Source organism: Erithacus rubecula (genome assembly GCF_903797595.1).
Source record: "Erithacus rubecula genome assembly, contig: scaffold_512_arrow_ctg1, whole genome shotgun sequence".
NCBI lineage: Eukaryota > Metazoa > Chordata > Aves > Passeriformes > Muscicapidae > Erithacus > Erithacus rubecula.
The window spans coordinates 2,123-29,506 of NW_027635827.1; the positions used below are offsets into that span (position 1 = coordinate 2,123).

At 50.5% G+C, this 27,384-nt stretch overlaps 1 long non-coding RNA gene across 1 annotated transcript; it reads right to left on the reverse strand.

Annotated features, from left to right (window-relative positions):
* Positions 1 to 21,024: 21,024 nt before the first annotated feature.
* LOC306816312 lies at positions 21,025 to 22,853 on the reverse strand. The gene is made up of 3 exons (XR_013777634.1): positions 22,736 to 22,853; positions 21,387 to 21,533; positions 21,025 to 21,112 (listed from the first exon to the last, which is right to left on the reverse strand). It is a non-coding gene; the product is annotated as an uncharacterized lncRNA (long non-coding RNA).
* Between the last annotated feature and the right edge of the window lie 4,531 nt (positions 22,854 to 27,384).

Here is a 27,384-nt window from a genome sequence, read left to right on the forward strand (position 1 = left end):
CTGAGCCCCTCAGCAGCCCGGGGGTGGCACTGGGCAAGGCGGCCACCAAAGCCACCCACAGCGGGCACAGGGAGGCCAAGCCCTGCCCGTGGCAGCCCCAGGGCTGGGGGGGACGGGCCAGGCTGCCCCAAGAGGGACCCTGGGGACTGGGACTCACCAATGAGCCTGAGGGCCGCCTCTCGCATGGGGGCCTGGGGGCTCAGCAGGTAGGGCTGGCTGTCCCACACAAACTGTTCAGCCCTGCTGCTGTCCTTGGCCAGCTGGGGAGAGCACAGGGGTGTGGGCATTTCTAGGAGGCTCCCAGCTGGCCAGAGCAGCCCCTCCTGCCAGCACCCTGTGCCCCAGAGCCCTCCCTCATGCTGGGGCCATGGAGGGACATGGGCCTGGAGGAGGCTGCTGTTCTTGAGACAGGGGCAAGGGTGCAGCTCCGGGCTTTGGGCCCAGGACAGGCCCAGCTGCAGAGCTCACAGCCCCAGCATGGTGTGGTGGGCAGTCCTCGCCCAGCCTGGGGCTTGTCCTCACCAAGCACTCGCCCATCCTCCATGTCTGCTCTGTCTTCACCAGGTGCTTCAGCTCTTTCCATTTGAGGAGCTCTGCTATAGCCAGGATGGCTTCCCTGGAGGCCTGCAGGACAGAGGCTGGGAGGTGGCACCAGGGCCTGTGGAAGGAGGCCTCACCCCAATGCCCGGGATCCCCTGGGGGTGTCAGCCGCCCCTCTCTGGGTCACTGCCCAGCCTGGATATCAGTACCTTGGCCACACTGGGGGCCTGGTCACTCATGTGAAGGACGAGCCGGACCAGGGCCTTCCATGAGTTTCTTCTCATGGCCTTCTTGTCCCTCCACACTGTTTTTGCCCAGCAGGTCTCTGAAGAGGCAGATGGAGCGCTCCTGTACACACTCTTCCTCCTGGTGGAAGGAGGAAAGCTGAGCTTCGCACACAGCAGCTCCCTGCCCGCGGCCAGCAGGGGCTGAGCTGAGCTGGCTGAGGCGAGGGGCGATGCTGCGGGTCCCAGCCCAGAGCGGGCAGCAGCAGCTCTGGGCTGCAAGGCCCAGAACCCATCCCAGGAGAGCCCAGGGGAGCGGGACCTGCTCCCAGTGCTGCTCCAGGGCTGGGCTGCAGGGCAGCTGGCATTGCCCAGGGTCCCGCTGTGGGGCTCAGGCTCCCACATCAGCCTCACCGCATCAAAGAGGTGCAAGAGACTATGCACCATCTTCACAGCCATGGGGCTGGCCTCACTCTTCTTCAGCTCTCCCAGCACATTTCGGCAGGCGTCCATGGCCATCACTGAAATGTCCCAAGACCGATCCCAAAAGAATTTCAGCAGCTCGGGCAGGAGGCCCTTCATTATTCTTGCCTATGAAAAAGACAGTTTCCATTCCGTGAGAACTTCAGTGGTTCTTCGGTCCCTAGGCAGCCACCAGGCCACACCATGGCAGGCAGGGCATCTGGAGCAGTCAACCCAGCACCTGACTCACAGCCCAGGCCAAACCAGCACCTTCCCTGAGACCTCAGACTCCAGGTGCCACATCTGTCCCTGACTGCAGCCTGCTCACCGTCTCAGCTCTCTCCGACAGCGTCACCAGGGCCCTGAGCACCAGAGAGACCATTTCTCTTCTTGGAGAGCTCCGAAGACTCAAGTTTTTGTACAGTGGACGCACTTTGTCGTCCAGAACATCACCATAGGCCAGCAACTGGAAGAAAGCAGAAAAGAGCAGGGGCAGAGGTGGCAGGGCTCCCCTGGCACAACTGCGGGCAAGGGCACGTGGGCTTTACCAGATGACTCACAGACAAGAAAGTAAGGCAGGATTTCTGCTGTCGAGTGAAGGTGTTCTTATGCCAGTCCTGCAGTTGGATATGCAGCTCGTTCAAAACCTTCTCCAGGGTCTGGCGCACAGAGAACATCACCTTCCACAGATAGACTTTGTCACTGCAAGGCAGAGCGCTGTCAGCAGGGCTGCCCCGGCCACTGCAGCACAGCCTGGGCCAGCCCTGCAGGGCTTGGGTGCCCAGGGACCCTGCCCGGGCAGGTGGGCACAGCTGACAGGGTGTTCCCCATGGGGCTGGGAGCAGCGAGCTGGCTCTGGGCTGCCTGGCCAGCTTTGGCTGCTGTGGGCCTGGGCTGGCAAGCGTGGTAGGATGGAGGGCCCTGCTCCCTTTTGGGGCCCTGCAGCGTTCCTTGGGTCTTGCAGCCAGAGAATCTCAGGTGCCTCTCCCCTCAGGGAACAAGCCCTCTGGGCTCTCAGGGCCAGTACCTGAATATTGGGGCAATCTCCAGAGCTGTCGCAATGACCTGCCCAGGCCACTTATTCACCATCAGGGCAAGCAGTGAGTGAAAGCTGTGAGTGGTTGTTGTGTTTTTCTCATCACAGTACTCAAAGAGGTGTCTCACAATCTTTGGCACCTGCAGGGAACACAGGTGAGGCTGGTGCTGCCACTGCAGTGCAGCTGTGTCTTGGGCTGCCCTGCCCATCCCTCTGTCATGACTTAAAGGACACAGTTAGCTCACCTCAAAGCACTGCTAAAGAAGGAAGTTCACATAAGATAAGCCACCACACAGGGTGCAGATTTCAAAAAGGAGGGCATTAATTCCAGGCCTGAGCAGAGGTCTGGAATTAGCACACAGGACAAAATGCCACTGTGCAGACTGAGGGAAAAGCACAGACAGCAACCACAGCAAGACCCCACACCTGGTGAGGCAGGTCTGGGTTACCTGTCTGGACAAAAAGTCCTTTGGGATTTTTGGGAGAAGGAAGGAACTGCTTACAGAAGGCCAGCCCAAGTTGTGTCAGCAGCACAGATGCCTTGTGGCTACCCAGGACTTGGACAGATAAAAGTGGCACATTGAGAACACTTGGGGGATCCCTGCAACTGAGAAGGTCAGAAGGGCCAGTGTGACACCACAGGGACCTTTGTGCTGGTGACAATCTGTGTTTGTAATCTGTGTTTGTGTGTCTGTCTCTCTTTCCCCCTCTTTCTCTCTACATCCCGTTCATTCTTTTATTTAATCCAAAGTATTGACCTTGACATATGGGCTTTTTGCACCTTAACTCTGGTTGAGGCATCTTTTAATGACCATATCCTGACATTCTTTTGGTGTCTGAGCAGGACCCTAACACCCTCTCTGCTGCCTCAAGGTGGCTTCAGCAGCCTCACACACCTGGCTTTGGGAGGGAAGGAGGCAGGAACCAGACAGGGCTCAAGGGCAGGGCAATCCACACAGGCCACTTACATCCATCAGCCACAGCTCAGGGGATTCCATGGCCACCTCCAGAAACTCCACTGGAGCATTCTTGTCGAGGAGGCTGGAGCGTCCCAAGATCTCGATGGCTGCAAGGACGACGCCTGTCCTCTCAGCAGGCCTGAGGTGTCTCCCAAAGGCCTGTGGCAGGAAGGAAGGGATCAGAGGCCAGTGCCAGCCAGTGCCCCGAGGTGCTGCTTGGCTGGGCAGTGCCAGCAGCCCCGGCCAGAGGTGCTGGGCAGTGCTGGCAGCAGTGGCCACAGGAAAGCTGGCAGCAGTGCCCACGGTCCCTGTGCAGGGGAGGATGAGGATGGCCCCGGGGCAGGGAGGAGGGCTGGGCTCTCAGGCATGGGGTGCAGCCCCTGCAGAGACCCAGGGCTCGCTGGTGGCCAGCAGGGCTGGGGAGCTGCTGCTGCTGCTGCTGCTGCTGCCTGGACACCACAGTTCCCTGCTCAGCGACAGTGGGAACCCTCTCATCAGGGACAGCCCCACTGGGACTGTGCCCCCTTGCACACACAAATCCCCTGCTGATGCCACAGATGCCAGGCTCAGCAAGGGAGAGGGCTCCTTACCTGAACTCTCCTGGTGGTGGGCATATTCAGCAAGGAGGTGATCTCAGATTCCCAGTATGCTGGGGGCTGGACATGACCCTGTGGCAGTGTGGCACCTAAAGAGAGGGGACAGCACCACTGGGGACATGGTGGCACCTGCCCCAGGCACAACAAGGGGCCGTTGCAAGGCCCAGAAAGACAAGCAGGTGTATCTGGGGATGTGGCCACATGGGGATGCAGCCCACCACAGCTTCTCTTACATTTCTGCACAGAGAGGAATGTGAAGAGGGAGCAGAGACTGTCCAGTGCCATCAAGCTGGTTTCTTCTGTCCTGAACAACTTGAAAAACAGATGGCCCAGCAGCTTCCCAAGGACTGGGATCTGGATCTGTCTGCTGGCAGCACCGCTGTTCTCATTTTGACCAGCCTGGAGGAAGCAGGCAGAAGAGAGGAGCTGAGGGTGGGCAGCTCATCCTGGAGGCATTTGAGGCTCCACCAGGGCACAGGGATGGCCTGGCTGGAGGGTAGCAGGTCCTTACCTGCAGAGAGGAAGTGTCGGCCAGCAAATGGCTCAGCAGCCTAACCCTGCCCATGACCCTCTCCTGCACTGCCACTGTGTCAAAGAACAAGTAGTCCAACAGAACCTGGGAAGAGAGCAGCTGCAGGTGAGCCCCACAAGCAGACTCCCACTCCAGCAGCAGCAGCAGCTCAGCCCTGCTCCTGAGACACACTTGCTCTGTCCCTCCAGTCTTCCTTATGCCCTGGGGGATGTCCTGGTTCTGGCTAGGACAAGAGCCAGGAAAAGACAGGACACAACCCTGGGCTCCTTCCCCTACAGAGAGAGGAACAGCCTCTGACCCCCCCTCTCTCTGCACAGGCCTGACCTCCAAAATGTCCTGCAGCATCTCTCTGGTTTTGAAGGCAGGAGAGCTGAGCACCATCACCTCCAGCATGGTGTCCATAGCATGCAGGGTCTGCAAGGGTGACAGAGAGCAGTGGCTGTGATTCTGCTGTCCCTCCCACCGCCAGAAGACTGATCTGAACTCCCAGTGTGAGGGGAGGGACACAGGAGCAGGTTTTGTGCTGGGGGCAGAGCAGCCAGCATTGCTGGATGTGGCTGGAGCCTGGCAAGGGATGATGGAATGAGGGTAGGAAAGGGAAGCTGAGACCATGGCCTGCCCTGGATCTGTGTTCCTAAGGCAGCATGGGGTGGCCAGGAGCCCAGAGGGACTGGAAACTCCTCCACTTCACCCAGCATTTACCTGAGCATAGAGGGATGCTTCTAGGCTCTGCATTTCCCCATTTGGACGAAGGAAAAAGATGCTGTCAAAGCAGACCCGTAAAAGTTTTCTGCTCTCCAGCACTGTTCCGATGGTGCTGCAAAGACAGAGGTGCCCAGTTGGACACTGGTGCTGGGAGCAGTGCCTCAAGGTCTCCTGCAGCACTGGGCAGGGCTGCCAGCAGGGATGGGCAGGTGGGCACACAGCACTGGGCAGGGGTCTGCGGGCCCTTGGGCCAGTACCTCAGTCCAGCGAGGGCGAGCATGGCGAGCCGCCGCACCTGGGTGCAGATCTCGTACTTGGGCTCCAATTTCAGCAGCACCTGCAGAGCACAGCTGGGCTGGAACCTGGCTGCTGCCAGCACCCACAGCCACCAGAGCTTTGCCCTGCCCAAGTGGAGCCCTCACAGGCTGCTGGGGGTCCTTGCCCCCTTCCCCAGAGTGCTGCATGCCTCCTCACCTCGATCATCTCTCCCAGCTTGTATCTGCTGCAGAAAACATCCAGACCCTGGGAGAAACCACTGTCCTTGGCTGCTCTGTACAGGATGCAGATGCTGTCAAGGAACTTCAGCTTCAGGTCCTTGTCCTTGAGCTGGGAGACAGAGACAAAGGGGCAGTATGAAGTGAGGACACCCAGCCAGCAGGACCAGAGCCCTGGGGTGCAGTGCCCTGTGTGCAGCTGCTCAGCAGAGCCAGCACCCCTGTCCAGGCACAGCCACCACCCAGCGAGCCGTGGGTACCTGGTTGGGGCTGCTGGCAAAGGCATGGATGAAGTCCATGGCTTCCTGTGCATAAACAGGTACCCAGCTGGCATCTGGAGGGGGAGAGAAAGGAGAGTTGCAGTGGGTGCTGTGACAGGACAGAGCAGAGGAAGCAGCAGGAGCTGCAGCCCCTCTGTGCCAGGGCTGGTGTCCCACCCTGAGCAGCCCCGGCATTCTGGCATCACTCCCACCCCTGCAATCCCCACTGCCCGTGTGCCAGGGAAACCAGATCCCAGCGTGGGGACCCAGCCCTGCCCAGTCCCACAGGGCCCCTCACTCACTGGGCTGCAGTGGCTGCAGCACGGCCAACTCGGGGGGCTCCGCTGCAGAGCTGCTCTCCTGAGGAGCCACCACCTCCTCCCAGGCCACCCTGGGCTGTCTTGGAGGTCTCTTCTCCATTTTACGTAATGGAGAAAATGTATAAATATCGGCAAGGGGGAAGGTTGGGTGAAATATCTCTCTCCCTTCTGCAGGGACAGAGGTGAGCTGTGCTCGCGGGCTCGTCGCCAGCTGCGTGCTCCCGTCCTGTCCCGTTGCTGTCCGGCAGGACACTGCAGCCTGGGGCTGGTTCCAGCTCAGCACAGCCTGGAGCTGTTGCTAGGGGCAGGTGGCTGGGTCACAGGGAGCCCTTTGTGACACCCCAGTTATCCCCACTATGATGCTCCCACTGAAACATTCCAAACCACGCGCTGCTCCCTTCTCCCACTCTTCCTCCCCTTCCCTCTGCCGAGGGATGGAGAAGAGAACTGCAGGCAAAGAAATGAAAGGTCACAGGTTGAGCTAAGAACAATTTACTAAAAGCAGCAATGAAACAAAGTGAGATCCCTGATCTGCCAAACCTTATGGATGGCAAAGGAGACCAAGGCCTGTAATGACAGTGAGGGAAATGGACATGGAAACACCCAGCAGGAGTGGACAGCTCGAGAGAAAAAGAGAAACTGTGGGAGGGAGACATGAGGGGACAAAAGGACAGGATTTGGGAGGGGGGAAAACAGTGGGATTTGTGAGGAGAAAAGGTCATGAAACATGAGGGGGAAAAGGGCAGGAAGAATGAGATAGAAATGGAAAACATGAGGGACAAAGGGCAGAAATGTGACGGGACAAACACTGGGGAATATGAGGGGAGAAAAATGCAGGAAACATGAAGGGAGGAAATGGGACAGTAAACCTGAGAGAAGAAAAGGCTGGGAAATGGATGGCAACAAGGACAGTAAACTGAGTGAAAAACAACAGGAAATGAGAGGAAGAAGTGTGCAAAACAAGTGGAGAAAAGGTGGAAAATGTGAGAGAAAAAATTATGGCAAATGTGATGGCATGGAAGGACAAGAAATGTGACAGGGAAAAATGGGAGAAATGTGAGGGGAGAAAAGGGCAGGAAATGTGAGGGAAGAAAGGGAAGGAAACTTGAGTGGAAAAAGACAGGAAATGGGCAGGAAAAATGGGTGTGAAACGTGAGGGGGAAAAAGGCAGAAAACACGAGACCAAAATGATGGGAAATGTGAGGGGACAGAAGGGTGGGAAGTATGAGAGGAAAAGTGGTGGGAAACTTGAGGGGAAAAGGGCAGGAAATGTGAGTAAAAAGGGAAAATGGCAAGACAAATGCCATGAGCCCAGGGTCCCTTGTTCAGGGTCCTGCTCAGATGCAGCAGCTGGAGCTGTTCCTGTGTTACTGCACTGTGAATAAATGACTTTGTGGAATGAGACATCTGAGACTCTGCCATGGGAAACCTGGGGTTGAAGTGGTGAGGAAACCTGGTCTGACTGTGGGGCTGCAGGGTGTGGGGACTCAAAGAGGAACATGTGGGGTCACTGGAACCACTGCTGTGAAGGGGCTCCATTCCCAGCAGTTAAAATCTCTGGCCTTGGGAGTTTTCACAAAGAGTCCTGGACCCAGGGTTCCATGTGTCCCCTCAGAGCCATAATCAGGAGAAACTGGGCACAAAAGGAATCAAGCTGCCTTCTCTGCTGCAGGGAAACACATCTTGCTAGAAGCTTAATGATTTCTGATTTAGGAACAAAAGTGGGTCAATTATTGGCATGTGGTTTGTTCTAATCCAGGAAGAATTTCCAAAGTACTGTGATTTGGTGCTGAAAATGAGGAACTTGCCTCATCAACTGGATATTGCACACAGAGTACATAACTATTTGTGGTCATCATGATCAAGAAAACAACTGGAATTCTTTTCCCAATTTCACTCTCTTCGTCTCTCTGGGATTAAGCCTCCACCACTCCCTGCAGGTCTGTTTCCCATAATCTGCTCCTCTGGACAGATGTGGTCCTCTGGGATGTGAGAAATGAGCAGTGGGAAGAGGGAGGATAATGGACCACTTCATGTACACGCTGTGTTTTGTAGCCTCTGGATTTCCAATGGTCAGAAGTTGTCATGGTTTAAAGTATCTGACCAAATCCCACGTTTCTCATTTTTGCCCTGGCAGAAAACCTTCCTTTGGCCCTGTTTAGGAGCTGACCCTCGGCAACACCTCACTGCAGATGCTTTTGTGTTGGTTTTCCTAAGAGATGACAAGAAAATCATGATAAGGGGAAGGGATGAGGGACAGGAAAGAAACAATTCCTTTCTTTTGTTTTCCTTGTGGAACATCTCCTCCAGAGGTTGTGCTGCAGTCAGAGACTTCCCAGCTTTGCTGAAAGGATGTATTGATTATTCAGGAGAAATGGCCCCAGGCTCAAAGGGGTCAGGGTGCTCTTCAAGGGATGATCATCTCCTCATACCACTAGAGGGGATCAGGACACTAGTGTCCCCACAACCTCCAATCCTAAAAGACAAAATCCAGAATGTTACCTCTGGTGCCCACTGGGATATGAGAGGGGCCCTGTCCCCACAACTCTCCCTGCAGGCACTTCTCACCCAGGCATCCTGAGAGGCAGCCAGGTGCTTCTACTGCAGAAGACCTGCCAGATTTTCAGCCACAGGGGGCTGAGGGAAAAAAAAAAAGACTCATTAGAGACACACTGTGCTGGGCTGGGTGGCAGGGGAAAGCAGAAGATCCTCGGGGAAGGGGCCTAGGGGAGCAATGAGGTACAGGAACTGCTGTGCTCCTGCCCCTGCACTGGGGTCCTGGCCAAGAGGCACAGCTGGGGCAGGGGCTGCATCCTGGGTCATGCAGGGGGGTCCTGGGGTGACTGGGATGGGAATGCAAGAGGGTCCTGGAGCAAAGGGTTCCCTGGGGAGGATCTGTGGGGCAGGGGTGTTTTCTGGGCTGTCAGCAGGGGTGCACTGGGCTGTGCTGGGACAGACTGGGATGGTCTGCAGTGTGGTGGCCATGCAAGGGAAGGCTCTGACACTGGCAGAACTCGTGGTGTTCAGACCCACCAGAGATGTTTCCAGGATTATGACATTGTCTAAATCTAGAGAGATCAGGAGACCTCAGTGGTTACTGGGATGTCCCCTGTGTCTGACACACATGGCAGAACCAAACTGCCCCCCAATTCCCAGACTGGATGCCCTCCAGTGCCAGCACCCCACTCATCTCCTGGAGATCATCTTGGGTTCCTTCAGGAATGCCTGGGAAAGGAGAACAAAGACTGGGCCTTGTGGGGCTGTGGGAGGACAAGGGTGCAGGGAACAGGGCAGGGGCAATGGGGTGGGAATTCAGGGCTGCCAAGGAGGTCTGTTTGAGGTGGGGGAGACCAAAAGACACTGGGGTAAAAAACTGGGATAAATTGTTTTTTTCCTCAACCACTCTATTTCTTCTGTTTTCACCAAGCCCCTCTCTTTCAGTCCTGTGCCCCTAGACTGGAATTCCTTTATCCTCACCTGTATTTCACATAGGGTCCCTTCCACAACCCCATTCCAGTCCCTTGGGCTCTTTGGGTCACTCCAGCTTAGTGTCCTTGGGTCTCCCCCACCTCAAACAGATCTCCTTGGAGGCCCTGAATTCCCATTCCCAATCCTTTGCCTCTGCCCTGCTCCCTGCACTCCTGTCCTCCCACAGCCCCACAAGGCCCAGTCCAGACCAAGCCTTTGTTCTCCTTTCCCAGGCACTCCTGGAAGGAGCCCAAGATGATCCTCAAGGTGAGTGGGGTGCTGGCATTGGAGAGCATCCCCTCAGAGAATTTGGGGTGGCAATTCAGTCCCCCCATCCCTTGCTGGCACCAGTCACATCCCAGTGACCACTGTGGTCTCCTGATCTCTCTGCAGATGGATTTTGACAATTTTGAGATCCTGAAGACACCTCATGAGTTCTGCCAGTGTCAGAGCCTTCCCTGGCATGGCCACCACACCCCAGACTATCCCAGTCTGTCCCAGTACAGCCCAGTGCACCCCTACTGACACCCCAGACACCATGGATCTTTCCCAGGGACCCCATGCTCGGGGTCCCCCATTGCATTCCCATCCCAGTCACCCCAGAACCCCCTGGATGACCCAGGGTGCAGCCCCTGCCCCAGCTGTGCCTCTGGGCCAGGACCCCAGAGCTTCTGGGCAGGAGCACAGCAGCTCCTGCACCCCATTGCTCCCCACAGTTCTTCTCTAGGACCCTCTTTCTTTCCCCTGCCTCCCAGTCCAGCCCAGCCCCCTCAGCGTGTTTCTGAGTCCTTCTTGTCCCCAGCCCCTGTGGCTGGAAAGCTGGTGGGTGTTGTGTGACAGAAATGCCTGACTGCCTCTGTGGCTCACTAGGTGAGCAGTGCCAGCAGAGAGAGGAGTGGGGATAAGGATTTTCTCATGTACAGTGGACACAGAAGGGGGGTCATGTTTGACCCTGTCTTTTAGGATTGGAAGACTTGGTGACTCCCATGTCCTGTCCCTCTGCAGCAGCATGAGGAGATGATCATCCCTGGAGGATGCCCGTGATGCCCGTGGAGCCCAGGGCCATTTCCCTTCAATGATCAATGAACTCCTTCAGCAAAGCCATGCCCTGTCTCCGTGTTTGTGGGTGTGTTTCTCTGTGCCCATTGGTCTCTGCCTCTGTCTGTTTCTCTGGGAACATCTCTGTGTGTCCCAGGGGTGGAATTTGGCTGTTCTCTGCTGCCCCTGTGCTTTCTCTTCACCCTGCAACACAAAAAGAGCAATCCTAAAGCCAGGGAAGTCAGGCTGGGGACTGGTAGTGGTGTGATTAGTTCCTCCACATTGACATGATTCCTCTCTGCTCTCCCCTGAGATGTTTGGTGTTTTGTAAATCGAGTGAGGCCCGGCTGTGGGCAGTTTCAGTGGGTGAATGTGTGGGTAGGCTGAGTAAAGGTTAGAGGGTCCTCAGGAGTGTGGCAGGAAGTTGTCTGGATGAAGAGGAATAAGTAATAAAATTTTCTTAAATATATTTCTTGTTTAAACAGAAAGAAAAAACATGTCAAAAAGTTTTGTTTCTTGTTTGAAATATTTATTGCTTTTGAAGTTGGGTTTGTGGGTGGCATGGGGCTAGCTCCACTGGACTCCAGGATACTACAGGGCTGAGGGTTTCTCCGGGGGTGTTTTAGAATGAGGAAGAAAGGTGCACCTGGCTCAGCCAGGTTCCTCGGTGGCCAGGTGTATCCAGCTGCAGGGCAGTGGAGAGTGGAAAGGTGTAGCTGGCTCCAAAGGCAGGAGCAGGTGGGGGCACGGGCAGAGGGGTGAGGATGTGAGGGCAGCAGTGTCTGGGGAAAAGATGAACAGGTGCAGGCGTGTTGCAAGGGGCAGTGGCTGTGAGGTGCAGGTGTGTGTGAAAGGTGCTGGGTGGGCAGGTGTAGGCGGGGGGTGCAGGCAGCTGAGAATGGTGAGATGCGGAGCAAGGCTGGGCGGGTGGGTGCAGTGTGGTCCGGGATTGTCCTGGCGAGACGCCAGCTCTACCCGGCTCCGAGGCCGGCGGCGTCCCTGGGCGGACAGGTCTATCCGCTCGGATGGGATTTGGGCAAATTTGGGCAGGGGCGGGGTAGAGCTGTTGTCGCCAGCGGGCCCGTAAGTTGAGCAAGGGCTCGCTGTTTGTGGCTGCCTCCGGCTGTGCCACGCGTGCGGTCGGCGGCGCAAGAAAAGCGCGGCCTAGGCGGGGCAGAGCGGCGTGGCTTTGTGCGGGTTCCCGCAGTGCCCGGCTCACTGGGACAGGCGAGTGGAAAGGTGATGCGAGAGCCGCTGCCGGCCCAGGCGAGGTGAGGCGGGGCAGAGAGAAGCCGCCAGCGTGTCCCGCTCCGGCCCGGCTGCTGCCGGCTCCGTCAAGGGGGGCGGGCGCCCGCTCGCTGCCCGGGGATGGTGGCGGGCGAGGCGGCGGCGCCTCGTCCCCTTTGTGCCTGCCCCTAAGCCGGGGCCCGCCCGCTCGGCTCGTCCCCCTTCCTCGTCCCTAAGCCGGGGACCCGCGCAGGGGGCGGAATTGTTCCGGGCCGGCGGCGGCCGCGGTGGCCGCAAGCCGAGAGAGAGCCGCCGGCAGTGGCGTGCCCGAGGCGGCGGCGCCTCGCCCTTTCTCGGGGCTGGCCGGCGCCATCGAGCCACCGTGCCGGGCGGCCCGTGGGCTCTGGCCTGCCCCGGCTGCCGTGGCTGCCGCCGGGCTGGGCTGCGAGCGGCTCCGCTTTTGCCGGCGTGCCGCTGGGCGGGCCGCAGTGTGGGGCTGCCCGCCCGGCCTCCGCTCTTTTGATTTTTCTCTCGCCGCCCTGAGCTGCGGCACCGAGCAGAGCAATGCCCAAGGGCCGCGGGCCACGGAAGCGAAGGCGAAGGGAGAAGCCGGGGAGGAGATGCCGGTGCAGGGGTTAGGGGTGAGTGAGAGGTGCGGGCCTCGCCCCCGCCCCTGGCCCGTGACCCCCGTGGCTGGCACTGGCCAAAGCCGCTGGCCCCGGCCATGGGCGGCAGCAGTTTCTCCCACGCTCGCTGCATCGCTTCCCTGGGCCGCTAAAACCTGCCCTGCCACGGCCGCCCCCTCCCCGCTCGGCACTTCTCTCACTAGGGAAACATCCTCCATGTCGCCTCTGCCTATCCCTGTGCAGCACAATTCACCAGGCCTTGCATTGTTCACCCTCTAATAGGGAACGTGAGCTGGCTTGAGACCATTGTGAGACAGGTCAGTTTTACCCTACTGAGGATGTGCTGTTGCAACAGGCTGCTCCTGCTCCTTCAGAATCTCTTCACTGAAGTGTGTCCATCTTTCCCAGAGCCCTTTGTTCTTAAGGACTGTTCCTCTTAAAAAGTCAGTACCTCATTTGGAGCTCTCCAAATCTGTATGCTGAACAGGCCAAAATCTGCTCTCTGTATTTCCAGTGTAGAAATTTTATTGATGCCTCTCCTTCTTTCACAGAATATTGAAGACTCGATTATTTCATGGTCACTGGTATCCCAGACAGCCTCTGACCTCCACATCTCCCACCAGCCCTTCTCTGTGAACATCAGGAGACAGAGCATTCCCTGGGTATGGGAGTGTTACCAAAAATTTAGGAAACTAACAAACTCCTTAACACCAATGCAGCATTGAAAAGCAGCATTCTTTATTTGGCTGAATACACACAGAGACAGCTCTTCCCAAAACTGTGCATGCTGAGTACAGGAAAGTTTCTGTATATATTTTGTTTATATCCTTTGAAAACATATTTATTGATTGTCCTGGATTAAACACACATATGATAATCATTTCCCCAAATTCATTAACATATTTCCCCTCCCTGTGTGTTCTTCTGTCCTGGGGGTCTCTCTGGTGGTCCCTGGTGGTCGTGGACCCCAATGTTCCAGTGGGCCTGGCTGAGCTGGCAGGACACTGAGGCTGGTGAATTCCAGTTCCCCTTCTTACACAAGGGGCATTGTGTGGTTTGCAGAGGCTGTCCCAGTCTGGGGTTTCTCCTTTGCCCCGAGATCACCCCAGAGGGACACGAAGGTGGTTCAAACCCTGGTTTTCCCCGAAGCCGCCGAAGAGAGACTGCCGGAGACGATTTTCTCTTTTCCCAAGGATTGTTTATTATCTCTCATCTCTGGGACCTTTTGCCTGGCCAGCAGGGTCTGCTCAGCCTGGCATCCATGGTGGAATCTGCCTGGTCAAGGCAGGGCTTATCTTATATAGTTTGTACTACGTATTACATGTTTACAAAATTTTACCAATACAATACAATTTTATTAAATGGTCCAGCCCTGACCCCAACCAATCCAAGAGTGCCAACGTGTCACCCAACATGGATGACATGGAGAAGAAGGAGGAAAAGGTGTCCATTCCCCAAATTCTCCATCTTGGCCATGTGTCCCTTATAATAAACATTCAAGAAAACCTATTTATCTATGTTCTAACATTCTAATTTACACTCTACTCATCATTATTTTCTGTGTCTCTTCTCTCAATGTGGGCAGATTCTCCCAAGGAGCCAAATCCAGCCCCTGCAGCTCCTGGGCAGCACTCGTGGGTCTCTGAGGGGTCTGCCAGGGGGGTTTTTGCACCCCCAAAGGAGCCAGGGAAAAACCCTGGACTCCCACATGGGGAGATACTTGGGGGGATATGGGGTGTTTGAGGGGGTATTTTGTGTAGCTGTCTCCATTTCTTGGCACTCCAAAAGACAAGAGGGATTGATTTGTCACCTCAAAGATACTCAATGCTACTAAAAACTACTGGATCCCACCCCAAAATAACTCAATTCCACTGTTCCTCAGGGTGGAATGGGGTTGGAAGGCATTTGGGGGAAATGTGCTGCAAATCAGGAGGGGTGATTGGGATGGGGATTGGGAGAGGTGGGATGAGGGAAACAGGGCTTGGGAAGAGGGTCTTGATGTCCAGGAGGGGTGGGATGGGTTTGGGTGGGGATTGGGAGGGTGTGGAACGAGAGAGATGAAAGTTGGGAATGATGAAGGGAGGGGGACCCATTCCTGAGTGAGTTTTTGGGTATTGTTTGGGGGGTCAGGCTCTCTGTAGGTGGGATGGCCCCAAAGTGACTGCCAAATCCCTGGCACCCCAAAACCCACCTGTGAGAGGGGCCAGGGCAGGGAAAGGCTGTGACAGGGTGTGAAAATGACATGGAGCTCACTGAGCTGAGATTGCTCTTCATCCACAGCCATGACTGGATCTCTCTCTCTTTTCCTGAATTCCTCTTCTCAAAATCTGGATAACTTGAAGTTGTACAGTTTAGAGATTTCTGAGTCAATGCTTAGTGAAGTGCCCTACCATAATTCCAGGTTTTTTTATAAGTTATGAGCTAAGTTAAATACTATTCCTCTGTAAATTGTTAAGTCAGATTATAAATTAGGATAAATACTGTTAAGCGCTTTTCTTTTGCTAAATTTTTATATTTAACAAGTAGGTTAAAGAATTAAGCACTGTTAACTTTGAGCTCTGTTAAGCTTTTGGGCGGTGTTCCTTTCACCCTTGGCATCCCTGTCCTTTTGTCACATACACAGGGACAGTTCTCAGTTTGTTTCTGGTTTGGTTGCCTGGGTTTTGTTTGGTTTTGTTGTTGTTTTGCTTCTTTGATGTGCCTGAACTGCCCCTGTCCTGTCAGGATTAGAGTGACTCTTGTCAAGGAGCTTTTCCTGCCTCACCACCCGTGCTCCTAATTGGTGTTTTTTTGTCAAATATGCTGCTGCTAAACTTATAAATTTATATTCAACCTGTAGGGGGGGATGGGCATTTTGTGGGTATTTTCTGCCCCTTGGAGACCTTTAATAAAGATCAGCCTTTATATTTCCTTCTATATAATACTATCTCCAAAGGCTGTTACTTTATTTCTGTGTTCTTTAAGCCAGGAGGGCATTGTGAGAATATGGAACAATATGGCACCATGTGGTTTTGGTAAATAAGGAAATAGCAGAAATCTGGAAGTCGGATCTTTAGTGGATAGTGTTCCATATGTGATTTGTGCTAATTAAATTACAATGATATTGGCAAAATTGTTGCATTATAATTAATCAAAAATTGTGTTTAATTGCTATGAAGCAAAAAGAGATAAAGGAAATGGTTAAACAAAGCAGAAAAAAATCATCCTCCAATTGTTAGGTGGGAGGCAGGATGGGAAGGTCTAGAAATAGATTTTTGACCTTGAACTGGGCCAAATTGGGATGGTTCCAAAGAGTTGCTCACTGGGAATATATATATATATATGTATATATAATAGAATATATATTTATATATATATATATTCCCTCTTGTGGGAATCTATATTTATTATATAAACCTAAGCTCAGTGAACACTGAGGAAGACCCAGAGCCTTCATCAGAAACAAGACCCTGAAAGGGGGAGAGACCCTGACCACTGGTGACACATGAGCAACACGAGTGACAAAGATTCTGGGAATAGAAACGAGGAGGAGCTTTCTAGAAGATTCTGTATTAATATATAAGTATATAAGTGAGATTTTAGCTTGGCTGGTTTGGTACAGTGTGACAGGAAGGATCCCCTGGTTGGTTTTGCTTATGTTTTTTTCAACCAAACCATTGGACCTCTATTATACTTGAAATTGCTGCCAAATTTTGTATTTACTCAAATTTATAGAACTCTTATATTTTGATTGTATTAATTTATATTATTAGTGAATTACTGCTAAATTTAACTTTTTTGTTTGGTTAATTGGACAAAATCGAACACATCCGATATCCATTTATAACAATAGGCTGCAATTGGTTACACAAAGGCAGGAAACCTGATTTTGCAGAAGTTGTCAGTAGATACAACTTATTTAGAAACATAATTTTCATAAAAGGAAGATTTAAAACAAAATAATTTAAATATATTTTCCTTTTTTTAGTGTCATACTTCATTTCAGACCGAAGTATTCTGGTTTATACAAACCCCAATACTTTTATAATTTATCACGCTGCCGAGACCCCAAATGCTGCTTTGGTGGAGCACAAGGGACCTGCCATTGTCACTGAGTCCCCTGCTGTCCCCAGGCCCTGCCATCTGCTGTCCCAGTGCCTGGTGTGGCTCCTGTGCTGTGTCAGCAGCTCTGGGGGGAGGCAGAGACAGAAATCTCCCAAATCCTCAGCAGGGCTGGGACCTGAGGGACTGTGAGGGGTCCCTGGGCAGGGCATGGGGCCAGCCTGGCCCTCTGAGCAGTGTCCACCTGCAGAGGTCATGGAGGATGACCTGGGGGAGTCATTTGTTGTGTTTTACTGCTAATCATGTTTCACTTCTTTGGGGTTTGATGCTGGCTTTGGTTTGTGGGGTTTCTTTACTTGACTTCTTGTTGCTATTAATTTTGGTTTGGTTTTGGTTTTTTGGGGGGGCGGTGTTTTTAATTATTAAGAAACTCTTCCATGCCTGTTTGCAGACAGATCCAGAGTGAAAGGAATTGGAAGTTCATGCAAAGGAGCTGTAATGTCATTACAGAATTCAGTGAAGTCTCATGTCACAGAAAGTGAGGCAGGGCCCAGGTGGCCACTGAGAGAAAGGGGGTGGAGGTGATGGCCAGAGTTATCCATCCCATGTTGGACCTCCAGGAACAGTTTTCCATTGTTTGTGGTCTCCTTAGGACACCCTGGGTCAGTATCAGCTGCACAATGTTGTTATCACCTTTCAAAGTGGTTATTGGAGTCTTTATCTCCACTCCTGAAATCTCTGTAATTAGCTGTACAGGTCTTGAAGACTTTACACAGGGGTGGGAATGACTCACTAGGCCTTTCCTCATTTTAATGAACCCTGAAGTGCATTTGGTGTTCTGAGCCCAGGGGCCTCAGATCCTGAGAGGAGACAGCAGCAGTCCCTCATGAGAAGAAAAACCCAAAGTGTCTTGCAGCATTTAGAGTTGCCACTGAAACCTTTTCTGATGGAGCTTCTCAGGGCCTCATTAGAACCAATAATTGGAGGCTGTGATTGCAGGCACTGGGCAGGTGGCTCTGGAGCTGAGCAAACCCTTTGTTTGATGGAGCACAAGGGTCCAGGTCTGAATCCTGGTCCCTGGCACGTGAGATCCTGCCCTTGCACAGCCCAGGGCTTCACCACTGGCCCAGGTGTGGCTTTCCTTGCTCCACCTGTGGCTTTTCTGGGCCATGGTAATTCTGCCCAGGCCAGCAGTGCCATGAAATGAGTCTCTTCATTTTGTGAGCTCCACTCTGCTGCTCTTCCATGAGGAGGAGATTTTTAAGCAGAGAGAAGTGAAAGCAAGGAGCAGGCTGTGCAGGGAGGTGTTGGATGCCTGACCCTTGCAAACACCCAGAGCCACCTTGGACAGGGCTTTGAGCAGCTTGCTCTGGTTGAAGATGCCCCTGCCCCTGAGATGCCTCAGATGATTTCTACCCTCTTCCACAAAACTGCATCTCTGGATTCACTGAGATTCCTCCCAGGATTCTCCTGGTCAGTTGGGTGGTCAGTGGGTGTGGCCAGAGGAGGTGGTAAGTGGAGTGGTCAGTTGGGTGGTCAGTGGGTTTGGTCAGAGGGAGTTGTCAGTCAGGATTGGTCAGTGGTTGTGGTCAATGTGGGTGTGATCATTTGGGTGGTCAGCTGGTGTGGTCAGCGTAGGTATGGTCAGTTGTGTGGTTATTAGGGTGTGGTCAGTGCGTGTAGTCAGTGGGTGTGATCAATTGTGTGGCCATAGGGCTGTGGACAGTGGGTGTGGTCAGTGAACATGATCAATTGGGTAATCACTGGGTGTGGTCAGTTGGGTGTGGTCAGTGGGTGTGGTCAGCAGGTGTGAGCAGTGCAGAATGGTCAGTGGGTGTGGTCAGTAGGTGTAGTCAGTTGGGTGTGGTCAGTGCATGTGAGCAGTGCAGAATGGTCAGCGGGTGTGGTCAGTGGGTGTGAGCAGTGAAGAATGGTCAGTGGGTGTGGTCAGTGGGTGTGGTCAGTAGGGTGTGGTCAGTGGGTGCAGTCATTGCAATGTGCTCAGAGGTGGCCAGTGAGTCTGGTCAGTGGGTGTGGCCAGTGAATGTGGTTATTTGGGTAGCAGGTGGAGGGTGGTCAGTGTAGTGGTCAGTTGGTTTTCCAGTTGAGTGTGGTGCATGGGTGTGGTCAATGGGGGGGGTCATTGGAGTGATTAATGGGGTGTGGTCAGTGGGGGCTGCCACTGGGGCTGTCATTGGGGTGTGGTCAGTGGGGTGGTCAGTGGAGTGTGGTCAGTGGGGGCTGTCATTGGGGTGGTCATTGGGCTGTGCTCAGTGGTTGTGCTCAGTGGCTGTGCTCAGTTGGTGGGGGCAGCTCCTGCCTTTCTTAGCAATCCCTGTTTTTCCAGGCAGGACAGTGGCCATGGGACTGTCCAGCCTGTGCCAGGGCTGGGTGCACAGTGCTGGCAGTGCTGCACTGGGCACTGGGGCTGCTCTGTGCTGGGAGGAGTTAACCCCTTCCCAGGGGCTTGGATTTGGGCTAGGAATGTTCCAGGAGGTTTTTCCTGCTCCTCATCCTGCCCTGACAGTGAGGGGGAAACCAGGGAAAGAGACAGAGCTGGGACAGGAGACCCTGACTGGACTCCAGGGCACTCCCCAGACTGTGCAGGAGGATCAGTCTGGAAAGGAAGGGGAGAAGCAAAGGAGGGGATGCTGGAATGGATCCTGCTTACCTGGGCAGAGATGAACACCCACTGCCTGTGGGAGACAGGGAGTCAATTCCTGGGTTTGCTTCCTTGCACAGCTTTGTCTTCCCAAATGAGGGCAGAGAAAGAGACAGGGAGAGATGCAGCTGTGGATTTTGTCATGGCACCCTCAGGCACACAAACAGGCAGATGAGATTTTACACCCTTCCCTGCTGTTTGCATTTCCTGAGAGCTTGCTGGAGAGTTGCTGGAAATATTTTTGTAATTTTTCACCTCACAGGACACACGTGTGGTGTCAGGAGGATTATGTGATATACCATGGATTCATGTCCCTAGAAAATGCTAAAGGGTTCCAATTGGTCACTCACTGTTTGAGTCTAGAAATGGGCAGTACAGACTTCAGTTTTTTGCTTTCAAGTGCTCATTCTTCCAGATCTTTGCACAATATTTGTTAGTTACATACAATAAATAATCTCATTTACATCATTACTCAACAGGTCAACATAAGGAACCACTGGCCTATCCCTAAGACTACACAAAACAAAGGCAACAAATGTTTTGCTTCCCACATCAGACAAATCTGAGATTTCTGATTTTTCATTATATTGGAAGAAGTAGTTGTAGTTTTCTTGATATCTTTAGGCTCTGAAGTGGAGATTGTCATTGTTGTAAACCAAGATTAATCAAGGATTAATGCAGGAATAGATGTTCTAATCTATCATTACAGACCAGAAGATGGCTGGTGATTCAATTTGATCATTTGATTCTGTCTTCAAATACTTAAAGCAATAGCACTCAGTCTCACACTTTATATTTCAGATAAACAATTTAATAGCATCTTAACATTGTTTTCATTATCTCATCATGTGCATATCTTACTCTTTATGAAGCTGAAATATTTTTAAATACAAGTAATTTTATTGAAACTTCAATATTAGAAATTTCAAAATCGTTTGAACATACTGAAAACCAAACAGTTTAAAAAACAGGTTTAACACCCATTAAAATGGAAAAAACAAGAGGACTTCAGGTAAAACTGCATACACTTAACAGCTCCACTTCTTTCACTAAGTGTTATGTATTAAGAAAAACAGCAAATTTGAAAGAACATAATTGCTTTCAAAACAGAATTTCTAATGACACAAACAGCTTTGAAACAACTTCCTATGTAGTTACGTTTCTTTTTCTAAATTTAAAATTGGCTAATTTGTGTCCCAGCAAGGGAGGAAAGGTGAAATTATGTCCCAACATTTTGAAGCACAAGGGAGGAAAGGTGGAAAATGCCCTGCAGGGAGATGCAGTTAGAGATCTATAAAGTTTATATGTGTAAAAGAAAATAGTATTAAACACAGTATGACAGAAAAATGCAACAACTGAGATAACAACAATTCTGTGGAGCCAGCAGTAAGAAATGGCAGTCACTGGGTGTTGGTGCATTTCAAGCAAAGAGCTTTGCCACCTCCCTCATTGTGCATTTCAAACAAAGAGCTTTGCCACCTCCCTCACTGTGCATTTCAAACAAAGAGCTTTGCCACCTCCCTCATTGTGCATTTCAAGCAAAGAGCTTTGCCACCTCCCTCATTGTGCATTTCAAGCAAAGAGCTTTGCCACCTCCCTCATTGTGCATTTCAAGCAAAGAGCTTTGCCACCTCCCTCATTTTCCTCCTCCTGTTGGGTTTGGAGATCGCAGTCCAGCCCGCCTCGCGCATCCTCCTCATGGTCCTGAGCTTCAGAGCAGAGCCTGGGGATTTCTCACTGCCTGCAGATGGAGTCTGGAAAGGGAAACAAAGCCATCCATTGGTTTCTCTAAACAATCTGGTTATTTGGTTTGATCTTATGGAAGGGTGACATACCTTTTTTGGTGCTGTGGGATGTAATTGTGAAGCTTGTGGATAATCTTTGTGCAAGGTTTTAAACATTTCTTCTTCTGATACTATGCTCTAATAAATTTAAAAAGATATTTGGTCACATTGTATTAAAAAATACTTTTTCTTTTCCCCTAAGGATATTAAATTATGAAGAAAAAAAAAAAAAAAGCTAAGATATCACTATGAGGCATAACAGTTTAAAAAAAATTATGTACATATAACCACAATTCCAGAAAGAGTAAATTAATAAAAATACATAAATATTGTATTGAATCTTTCTCTTCACTCTAAGGCACAGCAGTGAGCACCAAGAACTGTTCAGCACAGGGTTTGCTCTCTGACTTACCAGCAGGTCAGTGTGCTCAGAGCTGTCTGACTGAGTATCCAGCTGGATAAGCACTTTTTGTTTTTCCCTTGTGCTCTGCTCTGAAGGAGGGTTTGTGCTTCTTCCCCTTGGCAGTTTATCTGTTGCAGGAGTCTTTATAATATATGTCTGGGAAAGAAAAGTTTTATATTTTTTAATTCTATTTTATGGGGTTAAGTATAGAATCTAAACCCAAACTCATGACCCAGTTTATAGGCTGAGTCCAAGAGTGACTGGTGGAACTCTTGTCTTTCCATCCAGACACAAAACAAAGACCCAAAAAAAGTGGGGTGGGGTGGAAATATCCATTTTTTGGTTGCCAGACTAGGAGAATGAACAGGAAGCTGTGGAAGAATTGAGTTTCATAGCACCTTGTGTCTAAGTTCATGTTTATCTGCAGAAATTCTGATTATTCTGAACTGTAGCCACTACATGTATATATCAAATACAAAATATAAAATATAGAATGTAAAATATAAAATATAAAATACATATAAAATATAAAGACTATATAAAATATTTAAGAAAATGGAGCTAACAAAAGGAAAAGGCTTTCAGAGGAAGATTGATAGCAATATCAAGACTGCTGTTACTTAGAATAGTCCTTTCACTAGAAGTTAAACTGAGAAACATTGCAATAGTCCAGTCCTTTTTCAGAATGATAACATCAAAAGGGTGGTGGATTCTATTTTTCCAATATGAAAACCACTCCTGACAGGGAAGAAGGGTCAGGAATACTTTGATACTTCAACAATTTTTACAGCTGTATAAGCTTTTTTCCCTTCCATAGAGAAAAAATTGCTTTTACAAATGGACATGTTTGAAGAATAAATAAAACAATTCTGGTGACAAAAAGCAAAGGCTGATCAAGAAAAACGACACATTGGGAGCCCTTCCATAAACTGCTGTCTCATATCTCCATGGAATGGTATCACCCTTTAAAATCCCTGCTTATCCAAGGGAAAAATAAGAAATACAGACAGAAAAATACAAGGAGAAAAATTCACTATTAGGAGTTACAAAACTTCAATGTTGGACTGCCCAAAGGGCAAGTACTGAAGGAGATAGATTTTTCTTTTCCACCATGTTGACTTCCACAGGAATATAATTTGAAGACTTTCTATTTTTTTACATTAATATATTCACTAGATCTAAACAAGGTTTAGGAGTCTCAGGAACATAAATTTGTATTTTCTATAACTTAAAAAGTTTTAAGTGAAAAGCACTCCAGTGTCTTTTGCTGAATGCAAATCAATTATCATGGCACTTCAATTGATTCTACACATATAAATAATACCAAATTCTAAAACCAATTAAAAAGTTGCAGTTACCTTGTTTTTCTTTTCACTTTCAGGAATCTTATTCTGAGAGTGATGTTTTAAAAGATTCTCCTAAAAAAGAGTTATGTGACAGGAGGTAAATACTCACTTGAGTTCAGTTGTTAAAAATCTTCTTGGTGTAATTACAGAACACAGTTTGTGATCACAGACAAAGTTGACACAAATATATGACCAGACATTGTTTCTCTATTTATTTTCATTCCTTTTCAATTTCTCTAGAGCACAAGCCCAGGCCACACCTATCACCCACACTCCCCAATCAGGGAAAAAATCCACCTTCCATTTCTGGGATGACAGTTCACTTTTCAAACATGACAGCTCATTTTCCTAAAAATTAAATAAAGGGTAGGGTTAACTATGCCCATCCTGAAAAAAAGGGAAACAGTCCAAAGTGAGACAGTAATCATTAGATACAAAATATTATTTTATTCGTTTTTCAACCTTATACTTGAAGCTTTGCTTTAGCTTGTTTAAAAAAGACTGAAGTGCTATAAGAAAGAGATAATTGATCATAAGTGTTCGAGGCAAAACCTTAAAACACTTGGGAGAACAGGGTAGAATCTAATTATTTAAACCAAAAGTTTCTTATTCAAACTGTGAAGTCAGAACATGACACACTATCTGGAAGACACAAACACACTGCTACTCTTAATTTATTTTGAGAAACATTTGGAGCTTTTAGTTCCCAGAATAAGGAAATAAAAGCAAATAAATTAATGGCTGATTTTTACTGTTCAGTCCCACTAAAGCAGATAGTTAACCCCTCCCCACCTCGTTGTCCATGTGGTAAAAAGTCTTAGCTGAAAACCATAAAACAACATTGCTAGAAGAGTTAAAAAGATTGTTGCTTACCTTATCGTTCTATCCACTCATTCGTTTGTTGGTTCTTTGATCAAGTTGTTATGTTCTTTTCCCCAGTTAAATGTGTAGTCCCTATGTAATTCAAACCCTGGTTTATTGTATTTCCCCTATCCCAGTTACTTCCTCCTTCCGCCCTTCCCCTTACCTCATTTCCGGCCTTACCATTTCCGCCCTTTCCCTTACCTCATTTCCGGCCTGCTGCTGCCTGCCTATCAAGTTAGCCACACCCTATATGTAAATCTCCAGAAGTTTCCCAGTACCACCATTACCGGAAGTTGTTGTTGAAGAAAAGATTCACAAAAATAGTCAACCAACACCGAACCCAAGTTCACAGATCATCTCAACTAACAAGCCAAGTCACCTGCAATATGTCCTTTGTAACTGTTTAATCACCACAACCTAAAGGGCAGTTAAGAAGAATGACACCCCCAGACCAATGAGCCACTATTGAGATCTCAGACGTGTCCGTGAGGCTGAGACTCCCATCCCTACGTTCGTTGGGATCGGCAGGACCTCCTCCCGGCGTTGCCTGGCAGCAGCAGCAGCAGGCGTAGGGCCTACTCCCTGTGACCCCCCATTAATAAAGAGCTGTTTAATAAAGGCCTTGGCCCTGCTACATTCACTACAACTTGGGGGCTCGTCCGGGATAGGCCACGCCCAGAAGAGGACGTCGGAGGGGGAGGCGCCACCCCGAAGAGGCCCTCTGGGACAGCTGGCCACCCCGGACCCGGAGCTGCGCGGAACCAGGACAACGCCTGGAGCGCCGGTAAGTAGACCGGTGGCGGGCACGGGAGGCGAGCGAGTGTGGTGTGGATGAGACGGGGGCTGGCAGCTCAGACCCCCGAAGCGAGTGTGGACCCCTGAGTACCGCGGTTCCGGACTCCCGCGAGGGGGCCGGCCGGGAAAAGGGGGAAGCGAGTGAGGCCTACCAAGGCCTACAGCGTGAAAGAGGCGCCTCCTTGGGGCCTAGGCCCAAGCTTGGGGAAGAAGGAGAACCTTCGCTAGGACCCAGCTTTCTGTCGGTTGGGGAAGGAGGGGAACCTTCGCTAGGACCCAGCTTTCTCTTGCTTGGGGAAGAAGGAGAACCTTCGCTAGGACCCAGCTTTCTCTTGCTTGGGGAAGAAGGAGAACCTTCGCTAGGACCCAGGTTTCTGTCGGTTGGGAAAGAGGAGAGAACCTCACTAGGACCCACCACTGTGTTTATTTTCAAAGAAGGGGGGGTGCAGGAAGGGGCAGCCGGCGCCCCGCTGGGACCGAGCCCCCCAGGGACGAGGGTTTAGGAAGGGGTATCCGGGCCCCGCTGGGACCTTACCTGACTCCCACCGGTGGAACTGAGAAGAGTAGAGGGAGGGGGCGACCGGGGCCCCGTTAGAGACCGGCTCTATCTCAGTTTAACTGTGGGCCAGGAAGGAGCATAGGGAGGGGGATATAGGTAAACCCCAGTAGTGACCAGCTCTTTCCTTTGCCCTGTTTTAGTTGCCCGTCTTTAAATTTGCTTTGAAGTAGGGGCACCGTATATTTTTTTTTTAAAGAAAGAAATTATACAATAAGTTAGAAAGGGCCAGATTTTTTGTTGAGTGTGTCTTTAGTTGCCTGTCAGTTGTTTCCTTTCGAGTAGAGGCACAGTGAGTTTCTGTTAGGCCCGTTTGAAAAATCACTATGGGGTCTTGTATGAGTCAAAAGAGTAGAGCGAAAGAGAACAAAAATGTAAAGAACATCCCTCCTGATAGCCCTTTGGCGATAATGTTAAATAAGTGGGATACTTGTAAAGCTACTAAAAAGTTAAATAAAATAAAAATGATCCATTATTGTGTTGAAGTATGGCCAAAGTTAGATCTACCAGGAGTATGGCCATGGTTCGGTACCCAAGATCCATGGATGTGTACAATGCTGAATCAATATTTAAAGACTTGGGGAGGATCAAATGTGGAACAACTTGAATACGCAGCTTGTTGGAGAGGGAGTAGAGCAAAAGAAGAACCAATAAAGATATGTAAAGTAGTAGAGAAAAAGGAACAAAGGAACGAGGAAAAGAAAAATAAAAGTAAATGGGACCCCCTTGATTATCTTCCCCCTCTTCCCCCGCCTGTCAATACCCCCGATTACCCACTTCCTCCTCCTCCTCCTCCGACCGTCACTCCCCTTCAACCTCCTCTTCCTCCTCTTCCATCCATTACTTCCTTCGAACCCCCTGCTGTTTCTCTACCCACCAATGCTTCCAATAACCTTTCTTCTGCTCCATCTGTCAATTCTCCTCCTACCTCCTCTCCACCCACCAACACCCCCACTTACTTTCCTTCTTCAGTTCCACTTGTCAATTCTCCTCCTCCTCCTCCTCAAACATCTAGCATAACTCCTCTGTCACCACCTTCCCTTAGTACCCCTATTCCAAATCAGCCTTTTTTACCTATGTGCCCACTTCCCAACCTGCCTTCACCCCTAGTATCTCCACAAACCCCAATTCCTCCTGCCTTGGTTCAGGCCCCTCCACCAATAGCTGTCCCTTCACCTCCTTCCAATTGGGAACTGAGTCTATCTCCATCCAACAGTAGCTCTTCCTCCAGTAATCAACAGAACCCTGTACTGGCACAAGCAGAGGGACCATATTATAATACGAGGTCAAGGGCAGCAATAGCAGAAAGGATGTTTCCACTCAGGGAAGTCCCTATGGGAGGAATAGAGGGCAGACTTGGGTTTGTAGACGCACTGTTGACGGCCTCAGAAGTGAGAGGATTTAAAAAAGAAATTGGGAATTTAGTGGAAGATCCCGTAGGCATTGCAGAACAGGTAGATCAGTTCTTAGGACCTAGCATTTATACTTGGAGAGAAATGAATTCAGTTATAAATATACTATTCAACCCAGAGGAAGTTAGGATGATTAGAGAAGCCGGCCTATGCATATGGGAGAGGGAAAACCGGCAAGGACCACCGGGTGACTATAAACTACCTCTCACAGACCCGGGATGGAACCCAAACCAAGAAGAGGGGAGGCGGAATATGATTGACTATCGAGCTTTAATAGTTAGGGGAATAAGAGAGTCTGTTCCTCGCCAAAGTAACACCAAATTGGCCTTTGGAGCAGTACAAGAAAAAGATGAAACCCCATCCGCGTGGTTAAATCGGTTAAGGAAGAACTTTCAGCTGTACTCTAGTATAGATCCTGATAGTCCGGATGGCCAAGCAGTATTAAGAGTACATTTTGTCACCAAATCTTGGCCTGACATCCGAAGGAAATTAGAAAAGATGGAAGACTGGCAGGAAAAAGGGATAAATGAACTACTTAAAGAGGCTCTAAGGGTGTATCTGAGAAGGGAAGAGGAGAAAGCGAAATTGAACGCCCGAGTGATGATAGCGATAGCTAGAGAATGTATAAATGCAACTGGAAATAAGCTAGAGAAGCCATGTGGATCTAGAGAAGGAGAACCTAAGATTGCGCCAGGCGCAGGAGGTTCTAATGCCAACCCTTGGCAGAAGGTCGGAAAATTTCAGGGCAGATGTTATTACTGTGGTGAAGTGGGTCATCTCAAAAGGTACTGTAAAAAGATTGCCATCGATGAAGCAATTGAAAAAGAACAGGAAAATTTAGAAAAGATTCTGAGAGGGGAAGATTAGGGGTGTCAGGGGCTCTTCCCTTTAGGGGACCCAATGAAACATCTAGATGAGCCCTTGATAAACCTCAATGTTGGTCCCCAGAATTTAAGTTTTGAGTTCTTAGTTGACACGGGAGCTGATCGGTCCAGTTTGAAAGATCTTCCAGTAGGAGTCCATATTAGTAATCG